Source organism: Molothrus ater, chromosome Z (genome assembly GCF_012460135.2).
Source record: "Molothrus ater isolate BHLD 08-10-18 breed brown headed cowbird chromosome Z, BPBGC_Mater_1.1, whole genome shotgun sequence".
NCBI classification, from domain to species: Eukaryota; Metazoa; Chordata; class Aves; order Passeriformes; family Icteridae; genus Molothrus; species Molothrus ater.
Window position 1 is genome coordinate 54,047,056 of NC_050511.2, and position 27,515 is coordinate 54,074,570.

A 27,515-nucleotide genomic window follows, 5' to 3' on the forward strand; every position below is an offset into this window, starting at 1 on the left:
AGAGTACAGAGGCTGGTGAGACAAATCATGCTTCACTTCATCTAATATGAATAAGCTGGTCTTGAACAACAGGGGCATAAATTAGACTGCACTTGTGACATAAGGATTCGCACTGCTCCTCGTTAACCAAGGAGGATAGAAGCAGTTCCTTCAAACCTATTCAGTAGATTCATAGTAGAGAGAACCTGGTAGGGATGTAGCCATTCATAAATTTAAAATTATTTCTGATTAGTGTGAGTTGCTTAAAAAAAGAGAACTATTAAGCAGCTTATGAGCCTTTATTCAAGTTTTTACATAAATTGTTTTACAAATTGTAGTCCATATATTTCCTACGGAAAAACGGCTGGAATTTCAGTGGCGTGGGCAAGACAATTATAGAAAAACTCCACTCCTGAAAACTTGTTCTAAATGTTTTATCACACCCTAGGTACTAATATATGACAAAATCCTTCTGCTCTTACTGCTGTCACATTTGTGTGAGATGAAGGTTGTTGTCTCACCCACACAGACGATAGGATGACACTTTAATTGGAAAGTGACATTGTTGGGAACATTTATGAATAATTTAGTATGTCCTCCTCACTCATCTTTTTATATGTTCTTCAAGTCATTATTTTATTTATTATTTATTAAGAACTGACACTATGCTGATAGCTGTACAGAATAAAGGAGAACACAAAGCTCCTGCCCTTGTGAATCTTATGCAGCAAGAAATGTAGAAAGCTCTTTTCTGTCCTGCTCATAAGATAGTAAACGCATTCTGGCTGTGTTCCAGAATTCTTCCTCTCTTGGAGCTTTCCTTTGCTGACAAATACAACAATAAAATTAATAGTAACAATATCTCAATACGAGTGTAACTGTTCAGCTTGACTGGCTTTAGTGTTCTTACCCTCTGAGATCTTCATTTCCTGCTCCAGTTTTCTTTTCCTAGCAGAAATACACAAATGTTCTTGTTGGACTGAAGTTAATAGAATTTACCTGTATTGGTATCAGAACATGTCAACAGAGACAATTCTATCTTTCTTTACAGGGAGCTTAAACTTATTAACCTTTTACAAAACAACAGTATTGTTTGCTTACTTTTCTTTCTCTCTTCTTTGTTTTTCTTTCCATGTTCTTTGGACTTGCAAACCAATTTGCTTATGACAGATTGGATCAAAGGGCTTTGGCTGCAAAACTCTGGAACTGCAGACCCATGTCTTCTATGTTTGTAAGGCAAACATACAAAGAAGCTACATTAATTCATTGGCTGTTCTGTCCATACAGCTCCTTCCTGATGCAAGACTGACTTGTTGATATGTATTAATCTAGCTTTTATCCTATTATATCTGTTCCTGGTATTAATTTATTAGAAATTAAACATATAAGCAACATGTGTTGTCAAAAGATTTAAAAAACCCTGATTAGAATAATTCATTTAGGATTAAGTAGTCGCCTGCAACTTAATATGGGGATTTTAATTACTTTATAATTTTCAACTATTTTACCTTCTAGTATGTCTACCTTTTTAACTATGTGATTTTTAGCAGTTCATATTCAGGAAATTTCTAATCATTCAGAGTGTATATTGAACATGTACTTGAGTATTGGTGTAACAGGTGCTCTTCCCTAAAACACATTTATTTTTAGAGAAACCAATGTATAAAGAAAAATATTCCACTCCAGACAGTTGCATTCATGTGTTGTGTCTCAATGCTTTGTTTCTGTCCTGGGGGCTTTTTCGCTTCTGGAAATCACTCTCTTCTAGGATATCACCGTGTTTTCTACAGTGATTATGATGTAGTGTATATGGAGTTTGTGGAGGACCAAATGATATTTTTTGCTGAATCACCAAACCATCCAGATAAAATGTAGTTTAGAGGAGGAAGTGTACTTGAGGGAGGTAGAGGAATGAGTAGAAAACTATTTGAGATTTTTTTTTTAAGTTTTCTTTTATGAATAGAGAAAAAACTGTTTTCACCCTTTTCACACCAAATATCAGTAGCATAATTGTTAACCTTGTGGTCTCAGGCTGTGTCAGGAGAGGTTCAGGTTAGACATCAGGAAGAATTTTGTTGCTGAAAAGTTTGTCAAGCTTTGGAACAGGCTGCCCAGGAAAGTGGTGGAATCACAATCGCTGGAAGTGTTCCAGAAAAAAGGGACATGGCCCTCAGTACTAATACCAGTTAACGTGGTGTTTGATCAGAGGTTGGACTCAATGATTTTGGAGGTCTTTCCAGCCCTTATGATTGTATGATGTAAAGGCAAGCTAAGTTGAACATGTAATTTTCACAGAAAAAAGTCCTAAGTTCTCCAACAGCAACAAACCAGTGATGAAAGATAAGAGGCAACATTTTGGAAAGGGGAAAATTTACACAGCTCAGTGCAGTAGGCAGTCTCAGTGTGATGTGAACAAGATGAATGTGCATGAAGCCTAATTATCTGAGAGTGAAAGGTCATCAAAATCAATTTGCAGCATGATGTACAAAGGTTATTATCAGACTGAAATTTTCTATACCCATTGAAAATGCAATAAAATATGAAGTGAATGCCTCCATAACTATGATTAGTATAGAAAAAAAGTGATTGAACCATCTGCTTAAAATTTTGTGCTACCTCAGTTTTATTCAAAATATTGCAAGCAATGAGAGGTGGGTTTTTGGAAGACAATATTGCTGAAAAAATCCATTTATTTTCAAGATCTACAATGCTGGCAGAATTGAAAGTACATTTCTAAAATTACAGTCCTTTGAATCAATAGTGAAACATTTGTAATTTGTCTCTTTTTTATTATAGACCACTACATTATTATTTTTATTTTCTGTTTATGGAATTAAATATACTAGAATCCATCTTTTGCTTATCTGTGGTTAAGTTGCTTACTCAGGGATTCAAATTGCCTGTTTTGTTTTGTCTGTTTTGTTACAACATTTCAGTGGCAAAACAGCCCTTGTGCAAGCAAACATTGATCTGCACAGCCAGCAAAGACATTACAATACCAACTAAACCTAAACACATATTCAGAAATATATTTATGCTTGTCCTGAAGGTTAATACAATCTATACAATAACAGTAAAAATGAGCTGATTTGTCAGAACAAGATGTCTACCAGAAGGTTTTCCCTATGAAGTTTTTTGTCTGTTAGGCCATGAGAGGTAAGCAATCTATATAGGGAGCTGTAATTCAACAGGAGCAAGATGTTAGTCTGAGCATGATCACTCAGAACTTGAATTAAGTTCTGAGAACTGTGCATTAATTCCCTTTTGTGTTTGCTTGCCTCTTTTTCTGGCACAAGGACTCTCCTTCCTTAATCCCCTATGAATAAAAGACACTTGAAGTAGACGAAGGACCTTGGTGGATATGGGGTGGAGAGTGGCTGCTGACTACTAATTAGATACACTTACACAGAGAAAATTTTCTTCAGCTTTCCCACTTTGTCTGCATTGTGTTTTCCACTAGAAGTTCACATTGAAGGGAAGAAAATTAATTCCCTGCACACAGAGGTACCCAGCCTGCAAGCGTTGCTTTAGCATGGACCCCCTTCATGCAGGCTGCACAGCACCTGCTGGCAGGGCCCACTGCAAGACCAGGGTCACGAGGTGCTCACAGACCCTCCTCTCTTCAGGAGCTTTGTAGATATAGTCTCTGATGACCTGACTATGTATGTTCTGTATCACCTAGAAATGGGGTAAAAACAGCTGCTGAAGAGCCTGTTTCCTTCCCACATAATGTGCAGCCTCTGAAAGCATAATGTTATTCAATATTAATAGCTTAATAACTGTTGTCAGCATGCTTCAAACCATAAACAAAAGAAGCTCTTACTGCCTGTATTTTCTTCCTTCTTTCTTTACTCCTGTGGTGTTTCAGTAAATGGTTTGTTGCACCTTTTCAACACTCAGATCAAACCTTAATACCCTAATAAAAGTGCTGCTGTCATTTCATTTACATCTTTCTTATTTTTCTGAAAATTAGAAGGAGTAAATTGCACCTCATGTTCTTTCAAAGACATAGTTTAGAATGAGGTGGCCATCACAGGATATTTCCCTTTGTGGCAGTCAGGGAAATCTTCCAGACAAGGAAATGAGATTCAGCATTGCTAATGGGAAGATAAAAATACTCGGTATTTGTTTTCCAATTTGCTAATAATGAAGCAGACTGAGGGAATGATTGGTTGAATGCACTTGGAATAATAATAAAGGGCAGGGCAGATGCTGTAAGGTATTTTCATGTTTCTTCTTCTAATTGATGTTTGTTTCTCATGTCCTTTGTGTGCATTTCCTGAATTAGTGTAGCATTCTCTGAGGGTAAATCAACCTAATTTTCACCTCCTGACAGCTGTATCCTTGATGGTACTCAAGAAATAGTTCCAGACTTGAAACCTGTCACTCATGAAGAGGCTACACTGGACTCAACTGGTTCTAGATATCAAGCAGAGGTTGATTGCTCTGCCTCTACACCCAGAGCCATCTGCAGTGGGCTGCAGTTCTGGACCACACCAAACCTCACATTAGGCTGTTGAGACCCTGAGGCTTTCTCATAAAAACCCCTGCATTTTACACCAAAACTCACACACCTCTAGGTGGCTTGGAGTACTGGATACCTGGTAGAAAACTCTGTTTACCTTAAGGTATGCTTTGAGCAGGCAATGGCAAAACCACTGTGAAGGATTGTCTTAGGGTTTCAGTGACAGTCAGCCAGATGAGGGGAAAATTGTTGACTTTCAGAAATCAATGGGAGTAAATGGGACTTGATCTCACCCCCACTGACGCCTTGAAAAGTGTCTTCATGTTGATCAAATAATATTAGAAAACAAATTTAAAGATTATTTCAGTTCAGTGTTGTTATTAACAAAACAATATTGTAACTCATAAGTGTTGAGTGCCTACATGTGCAGAAGTAAAGAATGTCCTAAATTGGCCTAACTCCACCACTGGGTTAAGTCTCCTCTTTAAAACTAACCGCTGCAGTACCTCCTGGCACACGCACCTGGGTCCTGGTGATTGATCAGTGCCCACCTCTGATAGGGACACATTTTTAAAGGGATCTTGGGAAAAGCTGACCTGTAAGTTGGCTGACTAGATCTTTTCCTGCCAAGGCAGGCTACACAGATGTAGTTTGGGTGCAAACAGGCTGATTACTGACTTGTCTGAAGGACAATTCCCCATGTGAGAATTTCCACATTCACAGTGTTTTTGGATTGCACTTGATCCCAACGTACATTTCCAAAAACACTTGGGAGAGTGGAAGGACGGGCAGGGGGGGAAAGAGTATGTGCAATTCTGTGTTCTTCCCTCCTCCTGTGTCTTGACATCTATTGAGGACTTTGGCTCCAGGGAAATAATGTTCTATATTCAAGCACTATATTATGTGTTTTATGAATAAAACATGAATTTGGTTAGACCAGAAGAAGCATACTGTTTAGGAGAATTTATTTTTTTTTCTTACCCACCTCAAATCTATGGTATTTTCTGCAGGATTTACAGTACTGATAGCAGTCAGCTTGAAAAGAATTTGGCCTTACTCACATTTCACAGCCATATTTCTCCTCATGCTCTAATCATGCAAATATGCTCTAAGTAAATAAATATTGCTTCAGGCAAAATTATGATCTCAAGAGGATGTACTTAACATTTAAAATAGAGTTGAGAAGTGATCCCAGGTATTTTATAAAGCCGAAATGAAATCAGGAAGGTCCTCAGACAACCACAAGATCAACAGGTTTATTTGACAGGCAGCTGTAGCCTTCAATGCTACATAAAACTGAAGGCTTTAAATCACATCAGTGAGACTACCTGAGTGCTATACAGGAATTCATTCACTGTAGATTCTGATTGTTTTTACCAGGATCTGCCTCTCTTTAGGGCATTGATGTGCTAAGACATTTTTGGGAGACATTCATAGCTAATCTCTGTACCTGTGCAGAGTTTACATTTTCATGATGGACAGGCATCACAGGGAAGAAATTAAAGACCCAAAATGCACTACTAATGTGCTATTCAGCTTACATGAAATGCTAACAATCCTTTAAAAATACATGCCCAGGGCACTGAGTTTGCACAGTGAAACATTTGACAGCAAGAAATGCAAATGGTCAGCTTTGTGGGAATGACAGTGGTCAATGCTTGGTCAAGTTTAATTTGCCACCACTGGGCATGAACATAAGAATTCAGTGATTAATGACAAGATTAAGTGCAATTTCTCATTAATATTATACAGTATCTTACCCCATGAGATAGCCTGGACACCCTAAAATCCCTTTTTCCCTTTTGTTGCCAGTATTAGGGATTCCACTCGCTTCATAGAAAATAAATTCTGAGTTTAATGAAACTGCTTTTTACCAGCATTTGCAAATACTGCATGTCTTTTCTCTTCTCATCTGGTGCCTAGAAGCTCTAGGTTTGGGATTTTTTTTACTTCTGATGCAAAGTTTTCATTCCGCATAGATTCAATCAGGCTTTCAAGTAGTTCTGACAAAAGCAAAGCATTCTGTAAACATTATCTCAATATTTTAATGTTATCTTCCTTTTTGAAAAGAGGTAGGGATTGCTGGTGTCCTTGCAGTAGAAGGACTTACATGAAGGCTAATTTAACTGGCTCATTGCCTTTCAACTGAGGTCCTCATGTTACTTCCTGTATCCTGTTTTCTGGTCCATTTCAAGCCTCATATCAATTGTTGACATGGAGTTTGTTGATGAACGTGCCCTAAGAGGACCATAAACCAATTTATGGGGCAAATTAGAAGGTTATGAAAGCGATGACATACCCAGTGATTTTCCACTCTGTATCTTGTGTATGCATCTTAATTTCCAGATAGCTGCATCACAAAATGAAAAGAGTTAATAGTCTTGTTCTTTGCATTCCCCTTCCCCCTTCTGTTAGGTTTCAGTGGACTATTTCAATAAAAGGAAAAAGGAACATTATTCACTAGAAAACAGTTATTCAGGTACAATAATTTGTACTTTATGTCATATTATAATGGTGAGTGTAAATTTTCCTTTGAACCATGTTTTATTAACATTTTTTTTCCACAGAGTTACATCAAAAGACTCTATAAATAAGTGATGTGCTCAGCCTGCCAGCTCTTACATGCATACCAATTACCTCTATTGGTTTCAGGACACGTAGTCAGTACTTTAAACAACCCAGATAATATTGCAAACTGAAATATTCAACATCTCCATCTTGGTATGCTGTCACCATGCAGAGAATGATTATAATTGGTAATCAGTTTCACTGCTGGTAAGTTGAGTGGCATGATGCATTTTATATCCTTGCCTATGTCAAACTCAATTAACATTCTAGCACAGTATATTTCAGACAGAGAGCTAATCTGAGGGAACAACACAATTATTTTTTTGATGTTCAAAATTCTCCGTTTCATGAAGACAAGAAATTGAAGCACAAATACATTTATTAATACTGTAATATTTTCTGGTTTTTCCTCCTAAAGGAAGAGGGTGAAAAATAGATCTTCCTTCACAAATTCCTGTTTTTAGGAGGACATGTCAATGACATGAAAAACTGCAGAAATAAAAAATGATCAGGATTTTTCTTTTTCATTACACACTGCTGTATCAAGGTATGATATTCATTGTAATACAGTGAACTGAAAAGGGATTGATCCTTAAGAAAAAGGTACTGATCTGTCAAGCTGGTTTTTATTGTTTGCTTTTTTTAAATAGTAACAAGCATTAGAGTGTTCTGTCTAATTCCACAAAGACAAATTCATCAACAAAATCATAAAGAGAGGGCTTATATATGTAACCTCTGTGGAAGAAATCAGGAAGTTGAAGAGGGTAGATAAAAGCTTCAACATTATGAAACTCACCATCACTGAAAAATGTTTTCCTCACTCCCACACCTCTCTTACAGGTTATGCATTTCTCCTATCACCCATAACATCAGTTTTTAATAATGTAGCAGGCTTTGTAGCACAGAATGAAACAGATAAAACACATGAAATATCTTTTAATAACAAACTAACAAAAAGCCCCAACTCCCGCTGCTAGATATTGCACAACTTTTCTGTAGTAGTCCTGTTCTACCCATGTTTAGTCACAACTTGCTGATTCTGTCTGTCACTGCCCTGACAAAAGCAACATAATTTTGCTGAGATATCTTCTCCACATGGGGTCTTTTTAATACAGCAGTTCCATGGTCTTTATCACGTCAAGGAATCCACACTCTGAAGTTACAGAATCACACAATTGCTGACATTGGAAGGGACCTGTCAAGGTTGTTTGGTCCAATCCCTCTGCTCAGACAGAATCACCTGGATCAGGACCAATCTCAGACAAACTTTGAATATTTCCAATAAGTGGTAGGTTGAAAAAACACACACATCAAAAAAAAAAAATTTAAAAAAGTTGTTTCACTCTTCCTACAGCAAGTTTGTGGGGTGAAATTTGGAAATATTGGAAAACAAGAAAACATAACCTCTCTGCTAAAGCAAAAGTGATAACTCTGCCATTCAAAAAATAAACAAAAATATGATAACATCTATTTTAGTAGAGTTAGTAGAGTTTAGTAGAGTCTTCTGATAATCAGAATTCACTTGGTGGCAGGTAAGATTGGCTGAAGTTAAAATAAACGTAATCATATTTTTTTCTGATTTATTTGAATCAAGTCTTAAGTTTGAAAAACTGTCTTGGAAATCCTGAAGGAGCAAAACTCTCTGACAGTTTTAGCACAGTGAAATCTTTCTCAGGGATAATATATATTTCTTTTTTTGTACATCTATAAGTTACTGCAAATTCACCACAAAATTGTCAAGATAAAAATCCTTCACCAACTTGTAGAACAATCAAAAAGTTCCTATCAGTTTTTGCTAGCAGACTCAGACTGAGTTATCCCAATTGACTTTTCTGATCTTCAGAACACGAAGAAATTGTTGATGAAGTAACTGACCTCAGCTTTAAGTTGTGTGAGCGGGACAATTCAAAATAGACTGTAGGAGAATCCTTCCTGAACAGAACCCTCAAAATTTCATTTTTGCTGTCTTTTGATCCTCAAGAATGGAGAAGTGCAACAGAGCATGCCCTAATGACCAAAGATTGACATGACTGGTTTCTGTGTCACAGTCTGGTCTACTGTGAATTTTTGTGAACTCTCAGTGGAAACATGGAAAGAACATACATTTTCTTTTTGAAGGAAATAAAGGCATGCTTTGCTATTCTACATTTTCATGAAAGATGAATCAGGATGTCAAAAATTCATTTCTTTACATCTCAAGAGAAAGACATAATTCTTTTTTTCTGGTAAGATAAGTATTCTTTTAATTGCTCTGTCTCCCTTCCTCTACAATCTCAACCTCAGGGTTATGCTCTCCTGTTTATCTCTGCTAGTACCTGTAGGCTGGTGCAGGCCTTTTCTGAACAGGCTATAGACTATAATCTTTATGAGGATATACTGTTGTCTCTCCTGTTCTTAACCATTGAAGCCTAGATAAAGTCTTCATATTACCTGATGAATTCATGAAAATAATTTTGTACTTATTGAAACCTGTTCTGAGAAGTTATTGATATAAAGATAGTTTCTCATTTTCTGGGTATCAACCGTGTCTCTGGTTTTGGACATATTGATTTTCCTTACACCATTTGCTATGATGATTCCTTTGAGAGTATCAGCATTTGGTAACAGGTCAGAATACAGCCATATAAGTCAATCTCTATCTTTACCTCAATAGAAGATTTCAAAATGTTATTAATTATTTTTTACATTCAAATGAAATGTCCTGTTAATATTAACACTTTAGTATTCTTAGGAATAAGCTTTATATCCTGTCTTTTAAATTCAAAATATACTTTACATGAGCAGTCTGGCTGCAAGCCATGAGGAATAATGTATGCACTATATCATTGCAAAAAGTTTTTCTCAGTGTTAACTTAGCTGTTCCTTAGAGGGGCAAATAAACATGATGTCACATGTGACCACTCTATTTCCCTGAAAAACAATATATTCAATATGGCAAGAGCTCTTCTTTAGGCAGTGCCATTTACACAGACGTTTCTATTCATTCCCAAGACTAACTTGCAACAGCACTGCATGGTATTTTGGCTGCAGGGCTGATTAATGTAACACATTCATAGCAGGACTCCAGGCAGTGCAGTTTCACTCCTTGACACTGGTTTAGTACATACAGTATATTTCTCAGTGGCAGAACCCTCTGTGCTTCAAATATTGTCCTGGATTATGTTCACTTTAACAATTTGAGGATTTTTTTTTTATTATTTTGTCAATTCCAGAGAATGTCTGAACGCTTTTTTCTCTCTCTTGGTAATGGTCTTCGTCTCAGTAGGAGCAGAAAGGGTACAATGTTCATGATTCTGCAATAGACTTTTAGGGTTGCAGTGTACTAAGAGAACCCATGTGCCATATTTGCTTTGGTACAGGAAGTTGAATCCAATGTACTGTGTGAAGACTATTTGATTCTGTCAGTAGCCTTATTAAAAGGCTTGGATGGAGAATAAGTATACGATAAAATATCCTCAAATCTGACATTATTATTGCTAATTAGGCAAATACTAAAATCGTAACAACCTATATCATATCTGTATTAATGTCTGGACAATTTTTATTATTTAAAAGATCCAATGTTGCATTTTAAGTTGCAGATGTTTTTAAATTCAGTGATGTCTGGGAATAATAATATGGAAGATTTTGCTGTTACCAGAAATGAATCCCTTTCTTGAGACTTTTTTTCCTCTCCCTTATTTTTCTGCAGTCATCAAAATGGGACACTTTATATTTAATTCTCATTCATTTCATGGTTTCTACTGTAAATTATATGTTACATATGATATATGCATTATCATATAATGACTTAAGGTAACAACAGAGATTAAAAGAAAATTTGGGAACACAGCACTGATTGTAAAATAACTGTGGTGTCAAAACAATTCTGCCCATAAATTAAACTTCCTTCTTTCATAAAAAACAACCTCAATGGCCTCATCTATCAGACTCATCTTTCATTTCCTTTTTGCTTTTTTCATAGTCTGGACTCCTAGAATATATAAGAAATAATAGTTCACATTAAAACAATGGCAGAGAAGGCATCCATGGGACTTTTAAGAAAAATTATTCATTATTTCTGTGACTATTTCAAATTTTAAGAATTACAAGAACTGGCCTATTTAAGTATCCTCATACCTGCATTTCAAAAAGACGATAAAGACCTGACCTCCTTTGCAAGTAGACTGTGCATATATTTATGCAGTAGACTTTCCTAGTAATATTTGTAGAAAGCTAATTTCAGTCTGGAAAGCTTAATGAAAATGATTACATTAGGCATACATTTCACAATACATATTCTCACAAACACCCAACAAAATAAGAAATAATATCATACTAATCCTAAACTCAATCTCAATTACATCATCCTCATACATATAGAAACTGAGATCAAACGCTCATAAATAAGTGAGTTGTGATTAATTTGGGAGGTAGATGACTTTTTAAAAAATTTTGTGACATTTAGCTGACAATATACGTGGCATGTAATGCTTTCTTCACAGAAATTTCCTAAGTGGTGCCAGATGTTCTTCCACACTAATTGTTATAACTTCTGATACCTGCACTCCTCAGTTTCTACAATTTCATCTGGGATACTTGTCCTCCACTATTTCCCACCACCTCTGTTTTGTTGCACCTCTTCCTTACAACCCTCCATCCTTCCTCACATGCCACAACCAGCCTCATATTTCCTGAACTTCATTTGCTTTTTAACTGACTTCAAAACACCCATGCCTTAAATGGCATCTACAAGCAATTATGAGGTCAACTATGGGGCATTAGCATCTAGTGATGGACAATTTAACTAATTTCTTAAATTGACATATAGTTCTGTACAGAAATTTATGTGGAGCGTACAAAAATACAATTTTCTTGTGCTTTATTTAATGACTTCCTTTCTCCATATGGATCATACAGTTATTACTTTTAAATATTTTTTTGATTGATGATAATATTCACATCTATTTCTACATCTTTGGAACCTAGCTGTATCTGCAGCTTATGAGATAACAAACTCAATCAATATTAAAACAATGTTCAAACCATTAGCTACTGTTAGCAACTTTATACGCATCATGTCAAAATAAAGATGTAAAGACAGATACACTGACAAAAGACAGCTTGAGGCTATGGCAGCCTCTCCAGAGCACTTTCTTCAAGACTCCCAAGAAACATGATTAATGGTAGATAGAAACTTGATAGCATCTGTTGGGGCTGGTTTCATTTTGAAAATGAGGGGCATCCCTGCCTTCTCCCATGGAGATCAACAGCCATCCTCCCTGTATTGACCTGGGCTTATATAGACGTTCCCCCTGGGTGTACTAATTTCAAAATATCTGTGTGAGATGAGGAAACACAAAGTTTCCTTTATTTTCCTGGAAAATTCAGTTGCATGGAGGGACCTCAGCTGGGAAGGCCCTCAACCACTGTTATAAAATCACCCAGGAAACAGGAGACACTTGGAAAACAAAGAGCAGGGCTCTGTTGAGGGATCCAGTTTTCCTGATGTGGGTCAGAATGGGCTCCCTCAAGGCTTGTAGTCCCAGAGAGACAAGGTTGAAGTGGTGGGAACTACAGCAGTACAGGATGTGTGAGAGGGGACCCATGGCAAGTATGTGGAGCCACCACTGACACAGACAGAAACAAAAACACCCACCCTGATCCATTACTGTCGGCTGGAGAAACACAGGCAGATCCTGAAAAGCTGTGTTTAAGAAAGGCCCCAGCTGTCAGGGCTAAAGATGCACCCTGGGGAGGACATAATGTGCCAAGGGGAGACAAGAACTCCTGAGGGAGAGCAGCCATGGGACACACAGCCCAGGACAGGGGCAGCCCCAAGGGACCGTGGCCATGGGAAAATTTATCAGGCCAGGAAGACCCTGAAGGACTATGGCCAGGGAGGGCCCTGTAATCCGTGAAAACAGGGGGATGCAAGCTTTGGGATAGATGAGTACAGCTGCATGACTGTGTGTGGTTTTTTGTGTTTGTGTTTGTTTGTGTTTGTGTGTGTGTGCATGAATACTTACACCTCTTTTTCTCTCAGTTCGACCTGAACCTGACCTGAACCTGAAGTTAGACAGCAGACTAGGAGAAATTACCTGATTAAAGCTGCAGCTTGCACCAGAGCTGAGAGCCCTGGCAGTGGAGGCATCTGCCAGGTGCAGGCAGCTCCCACCAGGAGCCAGTACTGCCTCCACCTTCTCTCCCTAAACTCCTGTGCCCTCTGAACTGCGCTGGTGCCACAGTTCGCATGTCATGGGAATAAGTGCCTGAGACAGCAGCATGCACAACTGAAGATTACTTTAATGTTTTCTTCTTCCATAATCTTCAGGCCTTTCAGCTTTTTCAAGCTTAAAATGCCTTTTTTTTCCAGTGGAAATGTCAAAATGGGGGCTGAGTGAAGGTGGTGGGGGGGGGGGAACTTGCCTAAAACCAGATATTGTATTTTAGTGTGACAATATCCAGGAGATGCCATAGGATGTGTTACGTCCAGCCTCACATGAAAATTGGATGTATTTATTTTGTCAGTTTAAAAATACAAAGTTTTGGAAACGTATTCATTAACAAACAGCACAATGTGGGACAAAGTGTCTGAGGGTGTTCAAAGCTTATTCTCTAATAGAGTGTCATATATGTGAGCAGATAAATAAGGCTGCTGAAGCTTTGGGCAGAACCTTCACGGAAGGACAACTGCCAAGAGTGCAAAGGGAGTGCAGCTGTCTTTGTAGGCTGGCTGTGGCATCTCTCAGACTGCAAAGCCTTGCTGAACCCCGTGAAAGCAAATGAAACCAACCCACTAAGTAGTTAATGTCCTGTCACATACCTCTGCTTACCCCTGTCAAATACTCCCAGACGTTTTTATTGCGCCTGCACAACAGTCAGGACCCTGGTAGCGTAGACAAGCACACTGTCAGAAGACAGATCAAGTAATCCCTCACTGAAGACAGATCTTGTCTTTTAGTCAACAACAGCACAGATGTACAGGATTGCAGTCAAACTATAAAGACAATTTAATTTGTTATTCTCAAACAGTTCTCTTTAGTACTCCTTCCTCTCTCTTCATAAATACAATGTATTTTTCAAACACCAAGCTTAACACTGTTGTAAGGGGAAGAAAGTCCGGAATTGCTGAAGGCTGCAAGAACTAAACTCACAGTTAATAAATTGAGCCCAACCTACCATTGCTACAAACACACTATCAGCAATGCTAGTTGGAAACACATCTTTATAAGGCAGGGAAATTAACTAAAATTTCATGCTATATTTATAACTGTTCTGATGTCATTCCAGCTTTGTGCTGAAATACTCCTAAACAACACAGCTCATCTCTTCCTTACTCTCTGAAGGTAGAAAGCCTCTGGCATGTTTATGTTCAAATTGGTTTTTTTTTAATATAATGGGGTAAACATATTGTACAGCACAATTAAAACCTGTGCCTTTAAGTTGTAGATATTGGGGGGTGGAATATCTGCCTTTTGAGTCAATCAAGGGAAGATTCCTCTAAGGGGATTTCAGAAGAAATTTTTTAAATAACAGAATAAGAAACTCCCATACTATTAAGACCGCACATAAACATTAAAGGGCAACCCTTGGAGACATAATAAGGGCTAATCAGATGTTTTTTCCTGTGTTTTGAGATATTCCACTTCAGTTTCTCATCTTGGCTTCCCTTAAAAGAGTTAAAGTCCACTCATAGCTCTGGAAAATACCCATTTACTCATATGCTATTCAAACTGACCATAGGCTTGTCAAGTTGACAGGTTTTTGTCCCCCAAAGGAAAAGCACAGTTGCAGTTTCTCTCACACTACATAGCTGGAGTGTAATAAATGCAGAGGAAAGCAGTTCAGGATGCCAGACACACACAAATACCAGCTTTCCTGTCTTGTCTCCCTTCAGACAAAAGATCTCAGCACAGAGAACACAATGTCACCCAGAACCTGTCCAGATTAACCAATTATGTACAACTTGATAGCCTCTCTGAAATCTTTTCTGTGTGACTTTAGACCTCTTGTGGAAATGCTGTGCTTCCCAGAAGACTTAAAACAAAGAGAAACAAACACTCTGCTTGGGTCAGAAAGCAAGTGACATTGAGCCCAAATGAGATGAATGAGATCTCTGTTAGTATGGAACTTCCATTTATCACCCTACCTGAACACAGGTAATTTGTAAAACTGCTATGCTTATTAAACCAACTACAAACAGGTGCACTTGAAAATAATATGGCTTCCATGATCTGCAGGCTTCATGAAAGAGATGAAACTTCTTTTAATCTCCCTCCCCCCTTATTTTTTTCCTTTTCTTTTTCTGTATTTTTCTTCTCTATATGAGGTTGGGGAAAGAAACTATTTAGGAAAGATGATGCAGTGTCTCCTTGGTCATACCACTGTATTACATGTTCTGAGCAAAGAGTTGCCATGAAACAAGCAAAATAACTTTTTGTTATTCAGTGTTTAATTTCTATGTACAATGTATTATGTACAACATATGACTCAGTTCTGACAGCCTCTGACCTGTTGTCCCCTCAAATGAGTGCCTAAGAAGCTCAATTATATACCTGTTATAAAGTTTGCTTATTTCTTATCTAATAAATTATAAATTAAGTATTACCATAGAAATTGTTTAAACATCTTGAATAAATGGAATATTAATTTTAAATTAGATTATTCATGTACATGAAAACTACTTCAGTATGCAAAGGTTTGAAGATTTGTGCTCTTCCCTTCTCCTTCTCCCTTACTTTTGCTCCTCAAGACAAAGGAGTACAATTAGTTCGTTATTTGTGAGCCATGTTTTTTAGACTTCTTTTTCAGACCAGTTGGAGGCAGATTTAAAAGTTGTCTCTTGCTTCATGCTCTGCTTATGCTTAAGCAGAACCTGCCTATCTGTGCAGTACTGTCACTGAGCAATTGTTCCCTGCCCCATATTTGAGTGACTGTTCTTACCAAGAATAATATTCTGTAATCCTTCTTTTTTTTTCCCTTTTGGCTTTTTTTTTTTCCCCTGGCTATATACCCAGTTTGTCAGAATAATTTTGTATTCTAAAGTTGCCCTCCAGCACTTGCCACTGCTTTTAGCCTGGTGTCATCTTCAAATGTACTAATTATGCTCTACTCCATTATCTAGATCATTAGTGACTGAAATAGTATGAGATTGGGAGTGGAGCTTTGGGGAATCCCCACTTGATTCTTCTCTTCTGTTTTTGCAGTGCTCTGTTGGTAACTCTTTAGTAGGGTAATGCAAGTGTGGGATACTTTCATTAGCCCTTTTTTCCCTAACTTATTCCTTGAAATTGAGTGGCACTGTGGCCTCTCTAAAAGGAGGTCTTGAAGTTTCAGTTGTCCACCTGGTTTGAAAGTTGCATACAATGCCTTTCAGAAGAAATCCTCACACTTCTGAATTCTTGCTGCCAAATAGCTGTCCCCCTGGTTTCTGTAATTATGCAATGCTGGTGTTATATCCAGGTAGGCCCTGATTATGCTGATGCAAAATAAGGAAAATGCATGAAAAATTAACCTTGTGTTTAAAAGATTCCTCTTAAAAGATACTCATAATCTGATGTGACTTTCTAAAACTCAGTTGTTTTAGGAAACTACCTGTTTGTGGTAAATCTCTGCACATCTACTTTGAAAGTTTTTGTTTAAAATTTTTGGTTATGCTTTTGAACAATGTTCTTTTATTAAGAAATAAACCTTTTCCGAGCAATGTAGTAGTGTAGTTTGTTCACTGACTTTGTTAACATTTAGTGAGTAGAATAGCAGAATCTCATTTCAGAGAACAGCTCCATAATTTCTTGCACCTACCATAAAAACAAGCAAATTGACACCCTGCCAGGAGTAGCCAGAGGAGATCTTAGGAGAGAGTTCATAATGATACTGTTGCCATATTGCATGCCTGTAAATAATTCATTAAGTCAACCACCCTTTTGTTTTAAGCAAACATGAGCAGATGCCTTCCTAAATTGGATGCAGACAACAGTTTTCAGCAAAACATTGTTGTAATATGACACTTTAAAAGAGTAACATTTTTCCTTTACTGATTTTTGAAGAATTATCCACTCTGATAATTCACAGTGATTACTTCTGCTACACATCAAGTCCTTCATTGTTTTTCATCTATGTTTTCCACATTTTTGCTATGTGATAGATTTCACACTTAACTCTAGCATGGTGGAAAATGAAACAAATTTGCATGCAGTTAAGAGAGCTGAGTTTTGCAGAAGCCCAAAATACTAGTATTAATTATTTAATACAAGAACTGCAGCTTAGATTTATATCTGCTTTGTATTTAGAAAGCCAAAAAACCTCATCCAGGCATTTGAGTCTTCTCTATGCTTTTAATCATAGACAAGAAACAAGAAGTTTGGGGGTCGAAGCAAGCTGTTAAAGTTAGTGTTTACACAGCTGATGACTCAGTACTGAGCTTCTAAAGACAGGTCACATCTTTAAAAAGTCCATGTTTCTACTGTGTGGAAGTGTGTAAAATTCAGTTTTCTCTGCAATTATTTTTTTTTTTTTTTTGCCTGCTCAGTGGTGTGAAGACTCACACGCAATTAAGAAGTGGTGTTTTATTTTGCTGTTTATACTTTGAATTTTGCCAACCTCCTTTCTTGTGAACAATTCTCTGCATATAAACTCATTCAGCATGAGTGCTTGTTATATGCATTTCTTTATACTGATTTCATTCCAAGTTTGTCTCCTGTAAAAAAACTTTGAAATAGGAAATAAGGATCTGCATGTATCAAAAAGTAAGTTCTGAAGAGTTCAACAAAATGCAATGAGATTAGACAACATTTTCCAAATGTTTGTTCCTCTGAAACACTTGTGGTGATTCTTGCACCATCTCAGAGAATCATTAAACTACATTTCAGGTTTCTTCTAAATTAGTTTTGCATTAAAAGTTTAGAAATTTTTATAAGGGCAGCTCCCAGATATGTTCCATCTATTATTTATTAGCAGATAAAACAGAATGTGTAAGCAACTTGATTTTATTAGTCCAATTGATGTTTCAGTACCTCTACAGTTTTGATTGTTTCATAAGATTCTGAGTCATAATCCTAAAATCCTTCTTCATACGACTAACATAACTTTGACAGTACAAAAAATGTTTGAAAATTACTTTTTTGGGACTTAAAGTATAGCTAGACACTATATGTCTCAGTTAGTCTAGTTGAATCTGAAAAAATAAAGGGGGAGACTGCAGTGAATTAGACTTTTTTTTTTCTATCAGTATCTCTTATGCTCATTGTAACACCTTTAGATGTTTCTTTATTTTTCCCTCCAGTTTTTTCCAGGGGAGAAAAGCAAAATGCCATGGTGGAAAATGTAATTGGGAGAGTCTTAGGATCTCCCATCTGGAGGAATTTTTATACTCCTCTAATCCCACAGGCTCCAGGACATCATCTAGTTATTTTTGCACTAAAATGACAGTGCTTATTGTGACTTCTGCTCAACATAAATTATTTAGATCCAAAGTTTCTAGCCCTCCTTCCATTGTATATTATTGCTATACTCAATATTGTGGCATTCCTTAAAACATTTGTGTTTAATTCACACCTCTAACCATGAGTCCTCTGAGGACCTTATTTCTCATATGAGAGTAAAAATGTAGACAACAAATGTACAGGTGTAAGGTTACTTTAATACTTAGGTATCATCAGGTTAAGGCCTTGGCAAAAATTAGAAGTATTTTATAGTGAAAAGTCATGTTTTTCCAACTGTTACAAATAGTGTAGATAAATTTTTATTTATCCATAATGTTTTCCACACAATGATTCACTCTTACTAATAGATTTAAAATGTTCAATTAACTTTAAAAAATTCCAAGAGAAAAATCAGTTTGTTGAACTGAGGGGCTAGAGGGACTTTTTCAAATTATTATATATTTTCTAATAATCTGAAATTATTATTGGTGGGCAGGGAGGGGGACTTGTGGGCGGGTTGTAAGGTCAGATTTATCATTTGGGGTATAATAAATTATTTAATTATTCAAACATAACTTGAAAGTCTGTAATTTATGTCAGATACATGATATGCTGATTTTTCCGAATGCAACTGGAATTTCTTTCAGTAAGATTTACAGGGTTAATAACCTCCAGCTATTTTAAGTCACAGTCAATCTTCATGGAAGCAGCACAGAGATTATACAGAGGGCTTCTTTTCCCCGTGATTACTGCCTTATATTTCAAACATAAGGTGTTCAATGAAAATAGTATTCTCACACTTCGAGGAAGCTCAGAAGGTTGTGACTCCGTCCTTTTCTGTCTCCTGCCCCCACCCTCTTTGCTCCACTGCTACATGGGGAAGAAAGGCAGTTACCCTGTGTCAGCCAGAACCGAACAAATGGCTTTGGGTTACACAGAATCGATTGCCAATCATTTGGCTTCAATTAGATTTCACTTACTGTGAGCCCAGCAGAGAGTCCTAAGCAGTCATCCAAGAATGACTACATTTAAACAACCAAACAAACAGCAGGCATTCATAGATGTCTGTAAGAAGAGAAACTGTTTCTTTGAAAATGAGTTGTCACACATCCCAAGTGATGAACTGTAAGGAACAGGTTCCTAACCTTGTGAAGTATTAAAAGTCTAGATGAAATCCTAACTTTGGAACATTCTCTAGGAAATATGATTTGATGTCAGTGAGATCAGCATGTTGTCAATGCTGTTTAAAATAGCTCTGAAAAACTCACACTGTTTCTTCTCCATTTAATTGTTAACTAAATCAAACATTGTCATCAAGTACTTTCTAGCTTACTTTTTCAAATTAAAATAGAAATTTCCTAATGTGTAAATAGTATCATATCAAAATATATGCTGCAGACTTGCTTTTTGTACTTTATTTAGCAGAGTAAGAAGGAACAGAACCTAAAATTAAGAAAATTTAAGTTGTAAGAGGATGAACAGTCCAATCTCTTGAAATAAAATAGTCATTTTGCTTTGCATTTTCTTGTCAAATATTTCACTTTTTTTTCTCTATGAAACTTTAGTGGTTTTGATCCTCAGAAATCTGGTTCACCCAGAACAGCTACCACTTTTGTAAGCTTAAATTTAGAAAATCCATGCTGTTTTGGCTGAACGTGCCATGAAAAAAGAGTGGCACCTTGAGATGCAGATATGGCAGCAACTTTGTCACGTAAGCAGCTCTGAGAATTCTTAGTTCATAGCTTCTCCAGCATGTCTTTTCCCAGTAAAGTATTCCATCACAAAGAATCACCTTAAATTTGAAGTAGTAGTGGATATGTTACTGTAATCCATGAAATCTGCGCAGAGGCACAAGTTAAAAATATAACAAAAGAGAGTCATTGCTTGACCTTTGGTGATGGCTTTTTTAACATGACTGCACAATTGATATGTGTCAATGCTCTGTATTTTTTGAAAAAAATTTTGGTTTTATTATGACTTTAATGCTAACTCGCTGGCTGGCTCTAGAAAGAACTTCAAGAGTAGGAGAAGACCTTACCTGATAGTCCAGTCTATGAACAAGGAGAAAAACTTTTACAGTTCTTGGTAGAGAGAATTTGCTGACATAGTAAAGCCCTTCAAAGCCCAGCCTTGTTCAGCTTAGGTAAATAGTTTTAAATTTTTTAGGATGTATGCACAATATGAAGTAGATGCATGATATGCTAGAATTCTGATCATAAATACATTTTCATCAATCTTGTTGATATCCAAGACTGAGATTATTTCCTTTTCCTCCCTACTTTGGAAAGAATGTAATTTTTTGTTGTTCAGTGTTAACAATAAACCACAGCCATCTTTCACTGCTCTTGTATCTCCATTATGTCTCACATAGGCTTAAAGGAGGTCAGGAATTTTCTTTTGTCTATATTTTATATATCAGACAAACCCTGTGATTGATGTAATATGCTTTTTTTTTTTTTTGAAAGACAAAATAATTTTTTGTTCTACAAACACCATGTGTTCAATTCTTGTACTAATCCCATTCTTTCTTCTCAAACCAGCTAGTCCTTGGAGGCTCTGTAACTTCACACATCTGGTTGCCAGGTTCCCTCAGTGACCATTGGAACTGCTGCTGGCTTATCTAGAGGGTTTTTTCTCAACATGACCTCCTCTAACACTTCATTATGGCAAAACTACTATTTAGTTTCCTGAAGACTATTGCCATCTGTGTGTTTCATAGCTTATAAAAGTAGAAAGATGGTCTTGCAGGCCTTAGTATAATAGTTAAGCTATATATTTTTTTTCAAAATTAGTATCTGTAATTGAAACATTTTAGATCCAATTAGTGAAAACACACTGAATTTAGTCACTGTGCTACCTGCTCTGCTAGTATTTTGTACAAAGATAGCAATAATTTCACAGTTTTGTTCTCTGAGAATATAGTTTCCCTGAAAATACCTGAAATCTGCAGTGGGGTACAGTCTATCCAGTTCTGAAGACTATTTTATGTCAGTAAAAGAATAATGTCCAGAACATAGAAAGCATGTGTCAAAAGGAGTTTTTTAGACATTTAGATGAAAATTCTTCCCTCATTGTTCCTATAAACATCACAGGAATGCAGTCACTGCTGGTTGAGTTATTCTCTGCTTTGTATCTCCCAGTTAGAAGTACTGAGTATTTTCTGCTGCCTTGTCTTAATTGATGAAGGAGAAGGCTGATGTTTATATTTTCAGCTTCTTCACAACAATAGAGTATTATGACTTGCTTTCCAGGAGAGAAGCTCTGCCAAACATGAGAAGGAGAAAGTGAGTGCAGCGTAAAAGAGATGCCAATCTCTTTTCAGATTTACTGGCCATGTGGTATGCATTAAGACTTCGAAGCAGCTGTGGTAAAACTGGTGGCTGTTCTTAACCTGTGCTTGATTTTAAATTCCCATATCTGCAAATAAAATTTGTAGAAAAGTTTTGGGGTTTCCTTTTGGCAGCTAGAGTACATAAGCTGTCCTTAAGTAGTGTTGGCTTTTTGTGAGCACCTTGGAATGCAAATTTAGCCTGTAAGTTGCCAAAATGCATCTATTTTTTTCTGGTTTAATCTCCCATAAAATTAAATGTTTGAATATTGTTCCTAAATTTTTTCTCTGTCTAGGCAGTGGGGGAGCTTATTTTGACATGCTGCATTTATTTAGCATGAAGAAGACTGAACAACAACTGAGTCCTATATACACTAACTTAGAGGATCTGACTCTTTAGCACAGTATGGTTATTTTGTACAGCACCAACAGCATTTGTCGTAGTCCTGCTCAGGCTGATGAAACATTTTCTGTGTAAGCATGATCTGTTGGAACCACAGAAACTTTGCTTACTGCTAAAGCAAAGAAAAAGGCTTCAGGTAGGAAAAAGATTTCATAGCTGCCTGTGGCTAGATCAATTCTTTGTCTGAGGGCAGCTACCTATTTTGTACACAAGTTCAATTTTATCTTTAATTAGCATCTATTTTGATGTGATGATATGCCAAGTCTTTTGAGGTCCTGTCTGTGCCCTACACACTAATTTTCCTCATGGAGGAATATGGCTCTTTAGCACTGTTTCAGCACGCTGACCAGCTTCAAAGCATATCTTTTGGTTAGTAATGCCTACTGAACTTTCCATTCTTTACATTGTAAAGCATTCCATGCATCCAGAGGGTCATTTTGCTGGGAGTTTTTGTTGTGATGCTCTCTTTATTTTTGAGCCCCTTTCATCTGTATCATTTGATCTAAATTTTCATTTCTTGTAGCAGTTTCTGCTTAAGCTCTGGAGGCCAAGGTGATGAACTTTACAGCATAGTACTTGTTGTTGCTCTTCATGTATTTGCTATCTTCAGAGCAGAAAGCAGAAAACAACTAACTCAGGCACTAAAGACTCACTCATTTGCATGAAAAGAAGAGGTCATGCAGGCCTAAGAGCCATAAAATATTAAATGCTGTAAGCCTTAAGAGCAAACTTTGTTAGTAAAACTTAAGAATTTTTATAACCATCATAAAATAGCTGCATAATAGCAACACGCAGTGTCTTGAAACACTTTCATTTGGTTGTTGGGAGGGGTGGCATTTTTTTGCATGTTTTCTTCCCCTTCTACTTGCACCTGTCTATTCTAGCTGAGGAAATATAGCCTTATGTTTAGTTTTTGCCAGTCCAAACAATAATGGGAAAAAACAAATAAAAGTCATCACTATAGAGGATGCTACTGCGTGTCAAAAAAATCACCAGGCTCTGTTATACTAGTATTACTGAGTTGTAGGAATTGCACAATAATGAGGAAAATATAATTCACCCTTGAGGTAATGGGAGAGTGGGCAGCAGAGCTGCTTTCCGCCACTGCAGAGTCTTCTGTGGTATTTACAATATTTTTTGCTCTTCCTGATGATAAATCTTTCTAGCCACTCATGTTGTCACCTTATGGCCTCTGCTAACTTTTCTCTCTTAATGGCCTTTTGGGCATATATTCTCACCTTCTCAAATGACTTGAAGCTGAAAAAGAAACAACACCAAAATATATAACAGATGCACAAGTGTACCTTGGAGATGTATGTCTTATGGACACAGAACTGTCATCACACTTCCATAAGCACATTTTTACTGTCTCATTCATCATGCATCTGTGGCTCGCTGGCAGTACACTTGCTCCCAGTGGGGTAAACTTCTATTCTGAATCCAAACTACCTGGATACAGCTTTTTACCCTGAATGTTAGACTTTTTTTTCTTCCACTCTGAAGCTTCGGGCCTCTATCTCTTTTAAGCTATGTTAAAAACTCTTTTATTTCCTATGTAGTGTGCTGCTGGAACTTCAGTGTTATAATCATAATTTTCACTGCCTGTAGCCAAAGGGCATTTTGACAATGTCTAAAAACAACTTAAAATTGACAAGTTTGTAAGGTCTTTGTGAAATTTAATGGCGTGGATTTTAGTTATTTTTATTTTAATTTTCAGTAAAATTTAATTATTTTTATTTTAGTGTCCAGCTATGGACAATGGCGTTAGACATAATTAAGTGGCCCTGGTTTTATGTGAAGCTTCTACTAAAGTAAATCTGCATTACTTCAAGATAACTGAGCAGAGAGCCTTAGTAGTTTGAGAGGGGATGGAAGCACCCCAATCTGGACTGGCACAGACCAGCACAACTGCAAGAGAAAGTCTCCGTGTCTCTGCCCCAAGAGTGATTAAACCTTGCTTCTCTCAACCCATTTTCAGAGATGCTCAGAAAGCTAAACTCCTTATGAAAGAGGAGACTCCTTTAAACAAATCTTAAGTGACATAACTCATGTGGAGGTTTTGATGTGTAAAATATATCTTGACTTTTTATTTCCTGGGATAATTTTTCTAATGCTCTCTTTTTTACTGCTTCCAGGGTTTAACTGACAAGAGCTGGGGAATGGTGGAGGGAGAAAATAAGTATCTGACCTCCTTGATTTCCTCTACAGTTAACCTCCTATAAAAGAGCAATTAAAGTACAAATATCTTTATTGTCTCATGTACTGAAGGACTTTAATGACCACAGAGAAGCATTAGTTCTTTCAAGTAATCCAAGAACTTTATGTAAACACCCCCCTATAAAACATTCTGGAAAGGTATTTTCTCTGAGTTGCTTCCATTACAAGAATTTTCAGGACTACTGTTTAGGTTTTGATGTTAGTAATCCTACCAATTTCAGTAATGGTAGATTTCCAGTGGGGAAAATATGGTAACAAGGTTTCCCAGGGTGTTTTGCTTCTTCTGAAGCTTTGGTGTGTGGTTGGAGATAAGTGGGGAGAAGAAGAAAGTGGCTTTTGGGCTGCCCCAAACTAACCACGGAGAGCATTTATTTCTGGGTGCATGTGAATAAGTTCATGAAGCTTAGGGTTGGGCATACCCAGTGGATAAGATGCTGGATGAGATTCTGCTTTTATTTTTACTACTGTGAAGTTTATAGTAGGAGACTTTCTCCCAGGTTTCTAGCTGTACCAATAAGAAAGTTTTTATCAGAGGGTTGCTGTGCAAGTTTATGACATGGTCCTTGTTAGGAACAGCTTTGAGGTGCTTCACATGATGCAGTGAAAAATACACATGCTGTGATGCCTTAGTTACTGCTTGCAGTGAAACAGTTTCTGGAGACAAATTAGTGGGGAAAGCTTTGTTTAGAGACATTCAGACTGGTAACAGTAGACCTCTCCTGTGCTTGCCAACACTTGCTAGCAAAACTGACTTTTCCAGGCTTAAAGCCTGAAGTTCTGCCAAGGAAACAAAGCCCTAAAGTAGGGATGTGTAAATTCTGCAGTGCTTCACAAATGTCCACATAGCATGGAAAAGGGAGCACAGTTTGAAAGAGAATTAAACCAATATTTTAGCTTAAATTGGAAATTTATCAAAAAACATAATCTGTAAACAAAGCAGATATGTCTGAGATGCAAAACAATTACCAGCACAGAGTGTACTTCCAAAACATGCAAATGCAGAGAAGGTGGGAAAACTTGAAATTTCACATCTTTATTTGGAATCAAAAGATATAATCTATATCAAAAGGCTTTTTGGTATTTTAAAATCAATATTTTAGAAAAAAGTCAAATTGTTCAAATGTTAAGAATGCTCCTACTTAAATGATTTACATTGTTATACAAAATAATTAAAGCATGTATTAAAAGATTGGAATCTGCTCTTTGTTGCAACCACAGGTACATAGGCATTGCATAAACAAAATGACCAGAAGCTACTGTGGACAGCAATGTAATTAAAATTACCAATTTTTGTTTCTCTATGTTTTGGTCAAAACGATCTATTGTACATCCTTTTTGTATTGTGTTGTACCTCTGCAATATGAATGTGGCACCTAGTGAAACAGCTTATCAATCACAGCAGAAATACAAGACTTTTAAATAGAAAATTAATTTAACTATAGACCAGGATGTTATCTCCAACACTATAGTCCCTACAAAGGGGAGATCAAGCTATAATAGAAACTGTCAACCCCGCATGAACCACTTAATCATGTTTATATATAACTTGCATATTAAAAAGCAATATCCAATGTCAATGGCTCAGATATAAAAATATCTTAATAGTCAGTAACTGACTAATGAATACTGCAGTAATAACAGTTTAATTTGAAGAATTCTGACAGCTGGTTGCCTTGATGAGAGCTGTTACCAGGGAGCCCTAGTCCCATGCTGAGAACATCCACAGCATGCTGATTTATAGCAGCAGTGCAGAACTGTTTAATGTCAGCACCTCTCAACTAAAGTAATAATAAACAGGGACGTTATGGTTTATTTTTCTGTATGAATTGTTCAGACTCTGTATGGTAAGCACCAACTCAATAGGGGATAATAGCTGCCATTCCCCAGGGAGTTGTAACTGAGGTTTAAACATTTTTATTGGCAAGGTTAGTATATCAAAATGAATCCAGCAGAACTTGGTTTTTTTATCCTCTTTTTCCTTTTCTTTCTTTTTTTTTTCCTTAATTTCTTATCCTATTCTGAAAAGTAAATATCATCCCTGTAATTATGAAAGCTTCTTTTGGGGTCCAGCTGTACTTCTTTTTCGTACTAGTTAAACTGCTTTCCATTTGCATGTTTAGTGTTAGGTGTGAATTTACTACAAATAGCACTGCTTAGCTTTTTTCTTTTCCTTCCTCCACTCCCTCCCTGAATTCTAAAATTTGTAAACATGAAATCATTTTGCAAACTTCAAAGAATGCAAGCTGCTGTTCAATTAAGCATTTCATGTGAAGAAATGTTATGTACTGAAAGGTTTAAAGCAAAACTTTTAAGTTTACCGTTTTTCTTCTTTGCAGTGTTGTCACTTCTTGTATACCTGCAATTTTGAACAAAAACAACACCTCAGAGGCAGAACCTTAGAATATATCTTAGTTTAGCCTCCCATCTTTGACCAGGCTTCCAAAGACTGGAGAATATTCACTATGAGCTAGATAATGGAGAAGACTTTTCTCAAATATTTTCTCAGAGAACTTCTATCCTACTGACTCTTACATCTTAAGGACATATTTGCTGATTCTTGTTTTAAAACAAATCAAATGGAAGGGTCAGTGATTGCAGAGCTCTTTTGGTTTACTACTAGTTGATGTTTTCTGCCAGGACACTTCTGTGGCCTACCTAACAATTGCTACAGTTGTTGCAGATGGGTATTTGAGCCTTCATGTTTTATAATCATAGCACATAAAATATATAGTGAGTGTATCAAGATGCATCTAGAGCCACATCCATCCTCACACTAATGTGCCTTGGCAAAGGAAAGCATGAAGTAAGCAAGCATAAAACACACCACATACATCTCCTTATGCCTCCCTCCAGGAGCCTGTACCCTGGGTACCCCAGCAGGAAAAAGCTGCATTAGAAGTGAGTAAGGAGGGAGGTGATAGAATGGGACTCAAAAATAAATGTCTGAAAGTCTGGATAGAGGGAAAAAACCCTATGCTTTTTGTAATTTATTTAAGGCATGGTGTATGAATGAAAAAACATTTTTTCTCCTTTTTAAATGAGGATGCAACACCAATGCAGGTGTAGCCGAGTAAGAACTATACTTGGAAAAATCAGTATGGTACCTTAAATTAGGGGCATGCTTGAATAATTTCTCAGAACATTTTTTTGTAG